The sequence below is a fragment of the Macrobrachium rosenbergii genome, chromosome 49 (assembly GCF_040412425.1).
Source record: "Macrobrachium rosenbergii isolate ZJJX-2024 chromosome 49, ASM4041242v1, whole genome shotgun sequence".
In the NCBI taxonomy this organism is placed as follows: Eukaryota; Metazoa; Arthropoda; class Malacostraca; order Decapoda; family Palaemonidae; genus Macrobrachium; species Macrobrachium rosenbergii.
Window position 1 is genome coordinate 22,311,106 of NC_089789.1, and position 15,000 is coordinate 22,326,105.

Genomic DNA, 15,000 nt, shown 5'->3' on the forward strand with positions numbered 1-15,000 from the left:
GAATCTAAGTACTACTTCCTCGAGCATAGCGACAGCTTCAGAGAGAGAGAGAGAGAGAGAGAGAGAGAGAGAGAGAGAGAGAGAGAGAGAGAGAGAGAGAGAGCAATAAATAACTGGTCCTTTTTCATTAAACGATAATGGGCATATGATAAATGCCGTAAGTAATAGTCCCGCCATGACAGGCCGTCGATAAGAGATGATAGACCATACGCAGCCCGTCGTTTTTTTCCAACACTACAGCGCCACCACACCTGTAAACAGCACACCTGTATAAACAGCAACATGTTTGTCGAAGATGTATTTTGATAGGCGACGTGCTATTTGCTTTTATTGTTAGCGACGTGAAATATGAAAGGTGGAAGGCCAGGGTCCATATTTAGGCTCCCTTTTGCTAGTACTCTTTATAACAAAATCTTTTTTATATATATAATTTTCTACACTCGATTTTTATACTGGTCGTAAGAGTATGTAGCACATTCAGCGTTTTCTAGAGTTTCATTTAACAATTTTTTTATATTTTTTTATTTCTTATGTGGAATGATACTATTTTTACAACTATATTTACATACCTGTACTTTCTAGAAAGTCTTAGGGTTTTATAATTTTTTATATTTGATAATTTTTGTAATTTCATCATGAATATATCATATTTACTAAGGGTCTTATCTTTCAAATATATTTGATTTCACTATCTTTGTTAAGCAGTTTTGATGTATTTACTTATTTTACCATCTTTAAACTGCTAATTATAATAGTAATCCAATTTCCCAGAATTCATTAAGATTTTTTACCAGTGGGCTAACTAAAGAATGTTGCAAAATGTGGCAAATTCACTCATTTTCAATAATTCTAAAGCTACTGTGATTTAATAATATGTAACAGCAGCGTTTTTATTTTGAACGAAAGCTCATAATTGTATGCAGTAAATTTATGCAACTAGTTTCTTTTAAAATATGTATTTTCATAATCTTCCAAAATGAATTTTTATGTTATAGTGAACAGGGATTATACAGTGTTACTGATTTTTCTATTTCCCTTCCATTTTGTTGAATATCTGGATAGTATTTTTAATATTAAATTTCTTTTAATAAATGTGCTTATAACAATTCCTCATATTCCCCTCAAGATTGGCAATGAATCTACTTTCATATCAGGGAAAGGGCGTGGGAAGAGGGGAGGGGAAGTGGGAGGGGGAAGGAGGGATGGATGAGGGAAAGTGAGGAAATAGGAAAGGGGGAGAAGGAAAAGAAGGGGGAGGAGGAGGGGAGGGGGATGGGGAAGGGGGAGGGGGGAGGATGGGGAAGGAGATCGGCAAGGGGGAGGGGATGGGGAAGGGAGATCGGAAGGGGGGGGAGGGAGGGAGGATGGAAGAGGGAAAGGAAGGAGATAGGGAAGGGAGGAAGAGAAGGGAGGGGAGGGGAGGGGAGGGAAGGTGAGGGGAGGGGAGGGGATGGAAGAGGAAAAGTGAGGAAATGGGGAAGGGGAGGGGAAGGGAGGAAGAATGGGGAGGGGAGGAGGGAGGAAGAATGGGGGAGGGAAAGGGGGAAGGAGAGATCGGAAAGGGGAGGGGAGAGGGAAGGGGAGGAGGAGGGAAGGGGATGAAAGAGGGATGGGGCGTGAGAGGGGAGGAGGAAGGGGAGGAGGGGGAAGGGGAGGAGAGGGGAGGGAGGAGGAGAAGGGAGGGGAAAGAGCGAGGGCGATGGTGAAGGGAGGGAAGGGGGATGGAAGAGGGAAGGGGAAGGGGGAGGGAAGAGGGAAGGGGAAGGGGAGGACACAGCTAACTTAACACTTGATCGTGCTCCGGTATGCAAACAAACAAACGTTTCAGGTTTATTATTATTATATATATATATAGGTATAATATACAGTGTTTCCTTCGGCGAGGCCCTAGTCTAGAATTGTGACGCGTGGTCTCGTTAATTAAATTATAATAATGATAATGATATCAGATAAATATATTTGGCAAAGTACTGCAATGTACTACGACAACGATCATTATACATATTAGACTTCAAATAAAGATGAAAACAAATAGATGCTTTGATGTGATTACAATGAAATGCTAAAACTAATTTTCAGCGAGTGAAATGTACAACTTGACAATCTTTCTCTTCCTCTGTTTCTCCCTCCCTCTAGCTATCTATCTATCTGCCTATCTGTCTATCTATCTATCTGTCTATCTATCTAGAGAGAGTGAGAAAGATATCTTTTCAGTAAGATTCACGAAACAGCTCTCTTACTTTTTCCTCGTCTCTCAGCGTTAAATACCACTGCTAAAGTTCACAGACTTGAGACGTCCGAAAATTGGACAGTTGAACAAACATCAATTCAATTCCACGCTGATATAACACAGTCATCTCATGTAACGCAAATTGTCCGCAAAATTTTGGTCATTACTTAATCTCTATATAATCTTAAAGATATAGCCTAACTCATCTATTTCTTTAAGGTTACAGACTAATTTTTGTAAGGCTTCAAGATTTCAGCTTACTTCCTCTACAGCCTAAAGGTTATTGATTGAATATTTTGAAATTTTTCAGATATATCTAACTCCACCACGATTTTAGGATCAGACGTTAACTCCTCTGCAACATGAGGGTTACAACTTGCTCGTAGTTCTAAAGTTATTACTTGGGTTTATGACATTCATTCATTACAATTTAACTCCTCGGCAGTGTCTATGCTATAGCCTAACCCTCTATAACATATTGGTTTTAACTTCAGCTGTAACTTACCTCGTCCACGGATTGAGTTGTAAGTTTGAGCTGCGGGCAAACGTACATTTTACATCGCTTCTATGGCCAGGCTAATATGCTTCCAGTCTTTGCCCTCTCAATGTATAAACATTTTGGTACTGGCCAGTATCAGTAAGTCACATTGGTAAAACTGTTTGAAGTAACTATCGTAGCTAGAAACTTTCAAAAAATTTTTTGTGGTAGACAACATGGTAGTACCAAATTAATTGATAGATGGAATCGGAATTATCAGCCTTTTTCGTAGTTTATAGATTCAGTCAGTGTTTTGCAAAACAGTAAATCATGATAAGAAATATTGTTATCCACCATACATTATTATCGGAGATAACAGTTATTAATCATGGTTACTAAATGTAAGCTGCAGGCAAGCATAGCTTCAGTTTCTTGTGACTGTAACAAAAGTCAAGTCTTCAATGATATCGAGTAAAAGTTAACCCCCTGGGCAAAATCACACAGTGAATGCTTTTACCGGGTTCCATCAAAATCCGATTGCGAAATATCTTGTTAAAAATCTAGATAAACAGAGACAGACAAACGAAAATGGGTGTAAACATTACCGCTTCATAGTGTCGTTCACATATACTTAGTGAGTCTAATGGAGAATTCATTTTGAAGTTTTGGAAATCAGTTTAGTATAAAGTTATTTTGGTGCTACTTTGGCTTGTTATCTACGCGTCACCTACTCCGAGGTGCTAGTACTAAACATGGCGGAGGCTCCTTGGGACGCCGTGTTTAGTACTAGCTCCTCGGGGATCAAAGTATTTTTATAAACACCCATTTCTATATTGTGTGGTCGACAAATTATTATATTAATATAAAAGATATCTTCGTGCGGCAGTATACTTTACATTTACCGTACGGTGTTTAGTACTAGCACCTCGGAGTAGGTGATGCGTAGATAACAAGCCAAAGTAGCACAGTTATTTTTTTTCTATATAAGTTTGTCTTCGAAGTATGCCTTTAAATGAATTAATTACTGGATATCGGAGATAATTTCACGTTAAATTGGCTTAAAGTATATGAAATACTTGGCTTACTTGACCTGTTATTCTTGATATAGATAAATAAAATTTGATAAATTTAACATCATCAAATTCACTACTCGAAACGTACCTCATAGTTAAGTAATATAAAATTAATATATTAAGGCTGGCTGGTCCATCTAATATTATTATTATTATTATTATTATTATTATTATTATTATTATTATTATTGGCATTGAGATGAAGTATTAACAATTTTTTTTATTACTATTATATAAAGAATTTCAAATCTGGGAGAAATCATTTTGAGGTGACTCAACAGTGACTAACTTGGTCTGTTAACAAGGGCTTCTATATTTAATTATTATCGCTACTATTAATATCCCTAAATAAACAAAACTTCGAACACGAACTGGAACAATCAGTGATATATGAAATGTTGAACAAATAAACCCTGCTCTTCATTTCAGTATGCACAAATAAAACCGAATGTAATGATGATGAAACTCATCTATTTCTGAAGAGCCATAGCGGCCGCCCCCCAACCCCGCAAATTCCTCCAACCAAGCCCCTGTTCCTTCCCTCACAAACGTGACCCCCCTACCTCCTACCTCCGAAGGGCATCAGAGCAAAGCGGTGGTCCGTGGGTGTCGTCGTTTCCCGCAAGGGATCTACTGCTGTGTTATGTTGTGGTCTAGTCTGGGGCTGAGATGATCGGACCGCGACTGGTGAACTGGTGAACTGGTCCCATGGTCTGGCAGCATTCAGTGTGAGTTGGTCCTCCGACCGGGTAGGAGCTACCCAACGGCCGGCTTTCGTCTTTAGTGCTTTTGAGAAATGTGTTGTTGAACGTTTTCCAACTGGCGTTGGGTTGTGTCTTTGAGATATTACTTTCCGTTTGGTTGGAGTGATTCGTTGTTCTCAGAAAGAGTCATTTTGCCATGGTGTGAATGATGATGCAGTACCGATAGTGCATTACTGTTTAAGGGCTTTTTTATTGGAGTATTTTCTTCTTCCAAGAGAGAGAGAGGAAAGCGAGATTCCTTGTCTCTCTCTCTCTCTCTCCGATTTTTTGTGAATACAGGTAAGTTCTCATTTCAGATATTTTCTTCATTTAGCTCTTGGGTTGATTGAGCGTTGATTTATATATAAAATTCTCGAACGGTAGTTAGTTGCTCAATAAGATATCAAAAACGTATTATAAAGAAAAAAATCGAATCTGCAGATTGTTCAGTCATTATCGAAATTGCATAGCGCCTTTTTTTTAACTTGTGTTTTTTTTCTTATGTGTTTTTTTTGCGAGGGGTGGGAGGGGTGCTTATTCTTTGAATAGTCACAAAAAGTGGACTCTGCTCCTGAGAGCAGGTAATTAGCGAATACCTGTAAGATAGCCTAACCTAGAACCTTGTAGCTTCAGACGATGAGAGTAGCTTATGAGGAGTAGTTTTCTGGAAGTGAACTAGGTTCTTGTATGTTTAGATTTTTCTAATTCAAGGTGTTAAAGATAAGTTTGAGATACTTAGACTGACGCCTTTAATATTATAAAGTTCTGACCATTTATTTGTATTGTTCAAAATTTAAATATTGTAAACAGTATTCATACGTTAATGTTCAAGTCCTTAAACCTGTGACATCTTGTTTAAATTTTTTTACTAGATCAAATCATTTTAAAAATCTGTATTTGAGATATTAAGTCACAAACGTCTTACTGTTTGTATTATTTGCCTTTTTTCTTATTTTCCTTTTTATAAGTAAAAATTTGAAAAACAAATATATTTTGAATATTAAGCGTAAACTATTTTCATGTACTTGATAGGTTTTGTCTGCTTTTCATTTGTATCTTTTTAATTCATGGTTTTTTTAAAGTTATTTTTGAGATATTAAGTCTCTAGCTTTTGATATTCTTATTATTTGGATATTATTTAATTATTTTTATTTCATGAATCCAGTTTTCAATTTATTGTTGATGTAAATCCAGAAGTCATTCATATCTTAACATTTATCAAGTCGTTTGTTTATAAGAATTCGTTTTTTTTTTTCCGTCAAACATAAATATTTTTCAAAATAGTTTTGCATTAAAGGCGGAATGATCTCTGTGATGCATAATAGGGTGGCAATGGCCCGTATAGCATGTCGTGCAATTTGGACATCGGTAAATATACTAATTTATCTTTTAAGAAATTAAAGCGTCCATATGAAAGTAAAGGACTTATGCTTTTTTTGTTGCTGTGAGTCACACTTTACATAGGCCTGTTATGTTATTGTGAATCATGGTAGTAAAGAATTCGCAAAATGACTATCCGTTATTTATTTATTTTATTTTATTTATTATTTTTTTGTTTTGTTTACGGGCTGTTCAAGAAGCAAGGGTCCGTGTTGGCACATTGCTGGCTTAAAATTCAACAACGACGTTTTTTCTTAAACGCCAGTTTTTTTTTTTTTTTATGAAAGGTTTTGAATACAGAGTACATTTTCTTCTGCAGCATAACTTTCCGTAATGTTTAAAATAAAAATTTAGGTTTTATCGACTTAGTCTGGACATTTATTTCGCGTAAAAACAGATAAGTCCTTCAGTTATTTGATGCATAAAAGTAAACTTTTGAAAAAACTGGAATGACAACAATTTGTGAAATAAGTGACGCCCATTACACAATCGGATTTTCTGGAAAATAAAAGAAGCGACATTAATTTCCTTGAAATTGTACGTGCGCCTCCCGTAGACTTATATCAGGCCTGCCAGGATGCCTGAAATTTACGAACGTCGAGAGGTGACTGCAGTATATACTGTAATTTTTAGACATGCTACGTTTATTTACCTCTCTCTCTCTCTCTCTCTCTCTCTCTCTCTCTCTCTCTCTCTCTCTGCTTGTCGAACATTACTCCTTCAGAATGTCTTCTCTAATCGCAGTCTTCATGATGATTCGTTTTTCTGTTAAAGCTGGCGATATACAATATTATTTTTAACATTTATAGGGCTGACGAAAAGAATATCATCTCGTAATAAAATATGGAAGCGGGAGAACTAAAAAGAAGACAGAAAGCAATGCAGCTGGGAGGCCTAAGAACAGGCCCTACAAAGAAGCTGGAGTAATGATTGCATTGCTTACAGTGCTCCGCAGATGGCATGCGATGACCGACGCGCTGCTATGCTTGTTACGAGAGGATTTCCACGCGTATGCGTATTAAGGTTTTCATTTCTAAATTCAATTAAAAATATTAAACTGAATTAATTTTTAATCCATTCAGCAGCGAATATTTTGAACAAAAAATGCAAATGTTTCTTCGTGAAGCAAACACGTCTTAATTCTCCTGCAGACTATTCATTGGATTTAGCAATGATTATTTGTAATAAATTGCCTATACATGGGAGTTAGAAATTGGGTGAAAACTGTTGTTTACCGTTTGAAAGAAAAAACCCATCTGTAGTTATTCAGTATGTCGAATATTTAAGCCTGTTGCAATGAATTGCTTTATAATGTTTGCGGGGCTAAAAACATGGTTAAATATGTGAATTTTAGACATATGATCTCATTTTATCGGGGAGGAACATGAGCTGTTGTGTATATAATTCACTTTTGGGGACTGAATTGGGTTTATAGATGGATAATTAATTCATTCATAGAGATTCATAGAAATTAAGGCTCTTTTACATCGCTTGGAAGCACCAACATCACATTTTGTTTAATCATGCTTTTGAAAATTAATGAAAGAGATTTGCTTGCAACATTATGTTGTACAATCAACTTTTTCTTAAATGTATTTCACATTCACGATTTTCATCACCTTGCAGGTTTGGTTTTAATAGGATACAGGTTGATTGGAATTAACGTAACTTTATGCAGACTACTTGCGAATAACGTAACTTTACATAGGCTACTTGCAAGTGACGTAACTTGCAAGCGACGTAACTTTACATAGGTTACTTGCAAGCGACGTAACTTTACATAGGTTACTTGCAAGCGACGTAACTTTACATAGGTTACTTGCAAGCGACGTAACTTTACATAGGCTACTTGCAAGCGACGTAACTTTACATAGGCTACTTGTAAATGACATAACTTTACATAGGCTACTTGCTAGCGACGTAACTTTACATAGTTTACTTGTAAGTGACGTAACTTTACATAGGCTACTTGCAAGCGACGTAACTGTACACAGGCTATTTGCAAACGACGTAACTTTACATAGTTTACTTGTAAGCGACGTAACTTTACATAAGCTACTTGCAAGCAATGTAACTTTACATAAGCTACGTACTTGCGAGCGACGTAACTTTACATGGGCTACTTGCAAGCGACGTAACTGTACATAGGATATTTGCAAGCGACGTAACTTTACATAGTTTATTTGTAAGCGACGTAACTTTACATAAGCTACTTGCAAGCAATGTAAACTTTACATAAGCTACTTGCAAGCGACGTAACTTTACATAAGCTACTTGCAAGCGACGTAACTTTACATAGGCTACTTGCAAGCGACCTAACTTTACATAGGCTACTTGCAAGCGACGTAACTATACATAGGCTACTGGCAAGCAGTGTAAAAGGAGGTCCGTATCTTTAAGTGCCAGTGTTCCCTGTAAAATTCGGCTGGTGAATTTGATCGTTATTTTGAGTTTGCTTTGATTCTGAGATAGAGTTTTCAAGCCACGATTTGTTTGAATCTTGATTCGCGTTCCATTTATTTGTTCGAGTGCTTTTTATTTATTTCATCGAGTGTTTTTATTTATTTGATGCTGATGTTAAATTTGCTGTGAATCTATGTCCAATTTTTCTCGCTTTGATTCTGTTGGTGCTCACTTAAATTTGCCTTTAATTTTAAGCGCAAGTTTTCCCACACTGCATTAATTATTTTTTCAGATTTAATTCAAACTTTGAGGCCTTCTATGCGTTTAACATGATTCTTAGTTCAGAAGACATTTATTTTCTTGGCCCTCACTTAAGAAAGAAGAGTACTTATCGTTGTACCACTGCATTTAATGGAAAATTATTCATGGACTGCGTTTAATGAGAGACTGTATATTTGCATCTAATGACAGAATGCCAAATTATGACATTTAAATAACCAGGTTGCTCTTCTCCGTATTCTTGGACTACATGTAACTAAAGATGTAGCAGATACACGCACTACATTTAACGGAAGAGTTTATTTATTTATTTATTTTTTATCTGCTTTAAAAAAAAAGAGGTCATTTATTCTTTGGATGCATTTACCGGAAGAGACGGCCTATTCTTGAACCCCATTCAATTAGTACTGAACCTCTTTGAAGGAAAGACGTTGCATAGTCTTGAACTGCATGCAAGAGGGAAGATTGATTCAGCTTTCAGTCAGTAGCACACTTGCCTCATTTTATCCTAAAACTAAAAGATCGTTTCGCTCCGTAGGTCCCCAGTCTCTGGAACGTTTATCTCGCAAAGTGATTCAAAAATTAAGGAGCACATTAGTCTCCTTCCTCGGAAACCCTTTCCCTTCTCCAGTGATCTGAAAATCACACGACCTTCTTTTGAAGGAACTGTCGTTTCGTGCACAGAAGGCCATGGTGTCTGCCATATTTTTAGTTTTATTTTAGTTATTTAGGGGCCGGGGATAGGCCTACACACCAAGTCTGATAATCCCGATTCCATCTATCAAATTATATATGGTACTACCACCTGGTTTACTACAAAAAAGTTTTTTTAAAAGCTTTCTAGTTACTATAGCTACCTCAAACAGCTTTACCAATATCTATGTGACTTACTGATACTGGCCAGTACAAAAATGTTTATACGTTGAGAGGGCAAGACTTTGAAGCATACTAGCCTGGCCGTAGAAGCGATAAAGAATGCACGTTTACACGCAGCTCAAACTCATGAAAACCATTCGCTTGTGGAAAAAGATTAAATCCTGGATACTTCGGGGGATATGCTCTAGTTACGTAAATCGTAACTAACCAAATAAAGTAAATTTGTAAATCGATTTATACATAAGATGATTTCAAAGAGATAGCGTCACCAATTTACGCTTAGTGACAAAGCTTGCCAATTGATTTCGAAATTATTTATTATGTAAGGTACGTTCAATATCATCATAGATTTTACGGAAATAACCCTGATTTATTTGTCATCTGTGTATCCCTAGATTTTTTGTAAAAGCATTTGCATGTGCTTAATCAACAAAACTCTAGGTAAGATTTATAGCCAAAAGGTTGTAAATATATATATATATATATATATATATATATATATATATATATATATATATATATATATATATATATACAGTACAGATGACACTATTGTTAAAAATTTGTGGCCAGTCTACATAAAAGACAGGGTTATTTATAAAGAGCGCATGTGGTATATTCTTGTTACATTATAAATATGTATATAAATATATATTATACATAATATATATATATATATATATTATATTATATATTATATATATATATATTTATATATATATAATAGGAAAAGAGTACGTTATTCTCCTATTATAAAAAATATTCAATTGGACAACCATGTTAGTATATTTCTTGCAGCTCATACTAAAGTAAACAGCACTTTTCAGCCTGTATTTTGTGAACATTGAACAAATAAAGGAAAAATCCCTTTGCTAATTAACGCTAAAGAAAGCCAAGTTTAGAAATCGTGCCGAAATTTCCGTTAAAAAAAATCCTAGTTTAAACTTGGCGCCAAAAATCCTCTTTGTCATGAAAAGGAGGAAACCCGTGCCGGCGGTATCTTTTCGCTCCTTCGTAATTACTGTATTACTATTGATATTCTTATTGACTCGATGTTGACTGATGATCCCGGCGTAATGATGTTTTCGTGGCGCATTGACGTCGGTGGACGTTTGATGTTTGTGTATATAACTGACGAGACGGGAGGTCATTACTTGCTTGGTTTCCCGCGGTCGTGTTTAATGGAGATTTCTTGATGCTTCGATAATTTCCTTTCAAAGCTAAGGAGCAGGAGCCGTTCAGGCTTTCCTTCGAGTGTGTGTGTGCGTGCGCGTGTGCGTGCGCCTATGCAGCTAGATGCCACTGCATTGTAGTTGAGGCTTCTGCTGCTGCTGCGAACTTTTGAGAACAGCCTCCGAGTTTTGGGTGGCCGTTTCGAGGGAAGTGTCTGTTAAGGAGCATTATCGGGTAAACTATTGTTGTTTTTGTCGTTGTTGTATTTGTGTGCTGCCAACCGGCTGCTAAAAATAGGGTCCAGCTTTTCCTGTTTTGAAAGACAGATGAGTCATAAGTTTCAGACTGTCATTCGTGTAATGGCGCGCATTAGGAAAGTTATGACTGTGTGAATACATTTTTTTTTCCTTTTTTTTATTTCAGCGCTAGACTCTTTTTATATTAGACATTCTTCTGCAGTTAAGAATTAGTACTAAACTCCATATGCCATTGAAATAACATATCGAAACTAAACTTATTAGCCTAATTAAATGTTCAGAAGTGACGTTATCTGAAATACCAAATTGGTACTTAAAAGTTAAATATTCACGGGATATGATAAATCGGTTCTAAAATTATCACTCAGATGTTCTTCAGATATTATCTGCTGTTTGTACATGTATTAATTCAATATATTAATCTTTTTCTCTGGTAACTGATCTCTTCTTTCTTAATTTCCTAATAGGCTACCTTCTGTTACTTCTTTCAAATGAACTCCATATTCTGTGGAAGCTTGAATTTCAATTTAATGGCCCACCTGGGCTTGTTTCAGATGAACGGGGTTCATATTTTAAATAATAATAATAATAATAATAATAATAATAATAATAATAATAATAATAATAATAATATTCGCATGTTACAACCTACTTGTGTTATTTTCATGAACTGTAGATGTGGTACTATTTATGTTTAGTTTAAATGAAGCTAAACTAACTGTCACAGAATTATCTCATTATGATCAATATTAATACCTTAAGACGATGGAATGATAGCTGTATATAGACTTCCATTGTTCACGCGTTTGATATGCTCAGTGTTTCTGAAGTCAGCAAAATAAAAAAAAGTACTCTCTCTCTCTCTCTCTCTCCTTTGTGATATTTCATCGTCAAATGCTTAACTTTTTCTGGTTCTTACCGACATTAAAAGAAGCCCATTTTTTTCTTTCAGATTAGTATTAAACGAATTAGTTAAGTAGAAAGGGCTTTCTGCTTTTGGCCTTCTGCTCAGACTATTTTATATATATATATATATATATATATATATATATATATATATATATATATATATATATATATATATATATATATATATATATATATATATATAAGCTACAAATGTCGTTTAACAACCAATTCGCGCTACTTCGGAAATATCACCGAAAGGGAATTTTAAGTGATAGCCTAATTGGTTTGTTAACTAAGTGACCCGAACACCTGACATTACAAACCAACGACTTCCAGGCGACGTTCAAGACCATTCGGCTATCAAGAGTGGTCTTGAACGTCGACTGGAAGTGTGTATGTATTTAAATCTTCCGGTATTCGATTTTACATATTTTTTATCTAAAGTGTCTGTTATGTTCTACTTGGTTCGTCAGGATCGGTGCTGTTTTGCGTTAATACGCTATATATGCCTTGTGGCTCTCTCGCTAGTTGCCGCTTTATTATATATTACGGTTATCTCATCACAATGACAGATAAATACTCGCATTCCCAAAGCAGGGAATGAAAAAAAATGAAATTTCAATGTAAATTATTCCTAGACTTTCTTTAGGCTTTCTTTTCTTTTTCGTTTTTTGTTTTCTTTTTCGGGCCAGTGCTAGAAAAGGACGTTAGATTTTCCGTCCCCGCGGCCTATTCTGATGTATAAACTTGTGTAGCTCCAGCCATGTTCTGTCTTGGTTAGATAAAAAAAACTAAGGTAAACACTCGCATTAATACTCCGGTGACTCAAACCTTCGGGAGATTAAGTCCCCTCACCCCTTCCATCTCCTCCGGCGGGCACGTCATCTTCGCAGGAGCATCGAGAGGTCATTAGAAACGCTATATAAGTCACGTGTTCGTAATTATCTCTCATTAAGACGTCTCCTTTCCTCTTATTGTAATAGATGCTTTTTTGATCCGCATTTACAGACTCCGTGGGGTGCAGAAGACCCCCCTGGAGAACCCCTCAGGGCTGGAGAGTTGGGGGAAGTGGATTTGGGTAATTGAACCCCCCCAACCCCCACCTTGTTTTTGCTCTACCTTTTTTTTTTTTTTTTTAATCAAGCAGGCGCACCATGATTCTAATGGTATAACGCTTTTAGTGATGCTCCGGTTTCAGTGAGGTAAAGCTTTCATCAGAACTGTGCAATACCTTTGGCAGTTCTGTCTGCTTTCAGTAGCCACATTTTCGTGCTTACAGATTTACTGTGTGTTCATCTGCACCATCCTGTCAACAGGACAGTGCTGTCAGAAGTGCTGTGCTTTCAGCAGTGTTATGCTTTCACAAAAAGAGTTTTATGTATAATCCATTTGGAGGCCCAGTGTCAGCAAACATTGCGAATTTCCCTCAAAGGTGGTGAAAGAATCCCACAGGATTTCTGTTAATACCACCGCAAAAGACGCTTTGGCCCACGGCGTCCGCCTTCCCCGGAATTGCAATGCGGAGCTGCCCTCAGGCTAAACAACGGAGGAGGGAGAGCGTAGGGAAGAAGAGGAGGAGGAGGAGGAGGATCAGGTGTCATCGAACTGAGGCATTATAGAACGACACCAAGTCGTCTTCTGTTGGCTCCGTGAAACGCCCTACTCGAAATTCGCCTCTCCCCCACCCCCTTCCTCCCAAAAAGTCATCATTGATTTATCATTTTTTCCGTCAGTCTGTGTGTGTTTTTTTTTTTTACTTTGATTTTATAATTATTTCATCTATGTGTCCTTTCCTTTTGAAGGGATGGCTTCGGAAGGTGCTGCCCTTCTTGTTGTTCATTACTTTGGGATGAAGTTGCCAGCCTCACTCCTTGCCTCAAAGGGCAGTTGTTCTGATGGCGTCTGGCATATTGTAATGGTCATCCAGACAAACGTTGTCAACATGACTCCAGAGCGAACAGAACCAGTGGACAGTATCACGTTTCATACAATTACAAAGTCATTGCATACTCACACACACTTTCCACGATATATATTAAATACTTAAAGAATTATGGAGATATAGTGATAATTTTTTTATGACACAAGGTTAAAGGAATATGTGACCTTTTTTTTGATCCCGCTGGAACCTTCAACAGTATTTCCAAAAAAATTGTCAACATAGCGGACATATAATTAACTATGTTTTACATACATTTTCATTACTTCGTATCTGAAATATGTCTCTTACGTTTATACACTTAATGATAATTTGAAAAATCATTATATACACTAAGAAACCAAACTTTCAAGATGCACCAGAAAAATAAACGCAAGAATAGACATTTTCAAGGCAAATGTATTTACAGCTCAAGTTGGAGAAATGAATTACATTTGCATTGGACCAAAGACAGTTGAGAATAGGAATACAGACCTTTAATGGTTGTATTTTACTCAGCGATGACGAAAGTTACAGGCTTAGGCTAATCATCATATTATTTCTTTTGTTATGTTTGTTTTTCGTTATCTTGCAATGCCAATAATAATAATAATAATAATAATAATAATAATATTAAGAGTATAGTTTAGTTTGCAATTTTCACAAGAAAAACAGCAATTATTCTCTCTCTCTCTCTCTCTCTCTCTCTCTCTGTATTTAATTGTTATTGCCAATATTCATTTTTGCACTGGTAACCTGGTGTATGTATACATATATATATATATATATATATATATATATATATATATATATATATATATATATATATATATATCTATATACATATATATATATATATATATATATATATATATATATATATATATATATAGTGCATGTGTGTGTGTATATATTTTATTATGTATATATATATATATATATATATATATATATATATATATATATATATATATATATATATATATATATAGACCCACATATATAAAATACATATACATACATAATAAAGATATACACTTATAGATACCAAAAATGTTTATTTAGGAAAAGGATCTTCATTCTCTTAGTGGACAACTGTGCATATATAGGTTTTTATTAATTTGCTTATTTTAGAGGGAAGAAGCATAGTGAGTAAATCAGAGTAAATCAGAAACCCTCATATATATATGTTTATAAAATAATATATATATACAGTATAATATATATATATATATATATATATATATATATATATATATATATATATGTATATATATATAT

General features: G+C 35.6%; 1 protein-coding gene across 3 annotated transcripts in view; it reads left to right on the plus strand.

Moving 5' to 3' along the window:
• The first annotated feature begins 4,403 nt into the window (after positions 1–4,403).
• LOC136832152 (protein bowel-like) overlaps positions 4,404–15,000 on the plus strand; it is a 117,167-nt gene continuing 106,570 nt past the window's right edge. Inside the window, exon 1 of one of the 3 annotated variants that reach the window (XM_067092851.1) lies at positions 4,404–4,509. The gene's annotated coding sequence lies outside the window, so the exon portion shown is untranslated. Of the gene's footprint in view, positions 4,825–15,000 lie in introns of all 3 variants that reach the window. The other 2 variants (XM_067092850.1, XM_067092849.1) reach the window with 2 other exon arrangements.